General features: G+C 20.3%; 1 protein-coding gene across 1 annotated transcript in view; it reads left to right on the forward strand.

Moving 5' to 3' along the window:
* Positions 1-2,516, forward strand: part of LOC117173799 (girdin-like) — a 68,882-nt gene that overhangs the window by 29,287 nt on the left and 37,079 nt on the right. The window lies entirely within an intron of this gene.

The raw sequence follows: 2,516 nt of genomic DNA on the forward strand, positions 1-2,516 counted from the left end.
AAAGGCTAATATACCGCATTACTATTAAAGCATTGCAAATATAAAAAAAATGTTATATTTGTTAAAATTTCTTAAATAAAAAGTCATTAAACTTTTAATTAAAAATCATAATTTTAGATGAAAAACACGAGCAATAAAAACAACATTTTTAAGATTGAAAATAATCTTTTAAACGTAATATCTTATTGTTTAAAACAAACGATTTTCGTTGAAAATTACTAACATAATCTAAACTGTTATAAAATTATAAAACTTTGAAATCTATATTAAATTCTAGTTAAAACGCAAGTATAATTTCAAATATTTCCTAAAAAAATGTATCTTCATTTAAATCCAATGACTATTCAAAATACTGATTTCCAATGTACCTAAAACGGTTGCATAGCCTAAAATTGTTCAAAAGTTCTAAATATTTGTTCAAATCTAATTATTTTTCATTTGTTTAATTTTTCTTGAAAATAACCTATTTTCTATGAAAAAAGTCATTTTAACCTGCATAAACATAATAATAAATAATTATTATTGAAAATTTGTTTCTACTTTGAAATATAATATTTGATTAAAAATATCAATTTTCTGCGCAAAATGCTAACATATCCTGAAATCGTTAATAACTGCAAATATGTATGGTGATTTTTCTTTAAAATTGCTAATAAATTTTAAAATTCTTTTTTTTAATTACTAATTTGAAGGCTTTAATTTAACCGCACAAGAGTATTTAAAAAACATAAATATTTCTTAATTCGTGTAAGTTTTTCTCTAATTTTTCTTAGATTTAATTTCTCAAAATTCAAATTTAATATAAAAAACAACTTCAAGTAATGAAAAACCCAATCAGGTTCCTAAACACTTTTTTTAGATATGAAAATTTATTTTTTCACAAGATTAAGACCAATAAGAAAATGAAACTAATATTAAAGAAAATTTTAATAACAATTTAATAGTAAAATTAACTTTTTCAATCTAATTAATTTTTTAATATGCACGACACTGAGAAAAAAGTCCAAGCAACAAATTTTTCTGATGTGACTTATTTTCAATCTTAATTCGAAAATTTTAATTTACAGAATTTTAACATACAGTTTTAAAGACTTGATCATTTAAAAAATAGAAGCGTTAGAAATCGAAGATTTTGGATAAAAAAACATTTTTATTCGATCATCTGTGTGATATAAACTAATTCATAATTGAAACTTTGTAAACTATTTAAAAAATGTTAAATAACTGCAAAATAATGTATTCATAATTAAAGATTTTCGTTAAATTTCAAATATTTTAGTCTAAAACATTCCATTTTCAAATCATTACATTTTTTATTTTTTTTTACGTAAGAAAAAGAAATATTACTTAAAATTTAGAAATATCTGACTTAATTTAAAATCAGTAATTACAAATTAAAATAATCAAAACTAAACCAAAAACTAAACTTTGAACGTTACGATTTTAATTCTTCTATTTAAACAAATTTTAATTTGTAAATAAACTTATTGAATTTCGATTTATAAATAACAATTGGACACTTATTATTCTTATAAAATATTCAAGGGAGCTGAAGAGATATTTAGAAGCTTTGAAATAATTTAAAATTAATAAAAAATTTAAAGTAATTTCAAATAATTTAAACCGACAAAATACAGCTATTGGTACTAGAACTTCCTGTTCAAATAATCCACGATTATTCAGAAGAATAAAAAACATTTCCTAGGAAAATTAAAAATGATTTTCTTATTTTGCAAAATTAATTTTAAGAGATTGATTAAAAAGATTTAAAATATTTACAAAATTATTAAAAATGAATGTGGAAGATTTTAAGAAAATTTCTTCAATTTGGCTGAATTTTAACAATAATTTTAGGAAAAATGTTACGGAAAATTCGAATCATTTTAAAAGATTTCTAGACAAGATTTTGAAATAAAATTTGTATGTATTTTAACGATTATTAGACTATTAAGAATAAAAATAATTTAACTTTTAATTTAATAAGTGTTCAGTTTATAAAAAAAATGTAATGGTTTAATTTTTTATTTTTCTAGCTTAAAATTTCTTGAAATAATATAATTTTGCAAATTTTTTAATTTATCAATTGATTTTTCCATTTATAGTATTGAAATTGATAAAGTGGATTTATTTTTTTGCAACTGAATATGAATGTTTAAATATTTTTAATTTGCCAATTTAACTGCACTTTAATTTTTAAAAAAATCAGTGGAAAAGTGTTAGTAGCTTCCCTTTTATACTAAGTAAATTATTGAGCATTTGAATACAAAGTTTTTCAATTAAAAAATTTTTAAACTTCAATTTCACAGATTTAAAATTCAAAAGTTCCACTTTGAGCATTTTAATTTGCAGTTCAATTTTTAATATTTAAGTAGAACATTTTTTTAATTCAGAGTTCGATTTATTAATTTCATCGACCGTGGAAATTATTTCTGGACCTGAAAATAACCGGGATTTTTTTTCTTTGAATAAAACGGCCTCCCTGAAGTCATAAAAATTTTGAAATTTTCGATCTGCCT

Source organism: Belonocnema kinseyi, chromosome 5 (assembly GCF_010883055.1).
Source record: "Belonocnema kinseyi isolate 2016_QV_RU_SX_M_011 chromosome 5, B_treatae_v1, whole genome shotgun sequence".
Classification (NCBI taxonomy): Eukaryota; Metazoa; Arthropoda; class Insecta; order Hymenoptera; family Cynipidae; genus Belonocnema; species Belonocnema kinseyi.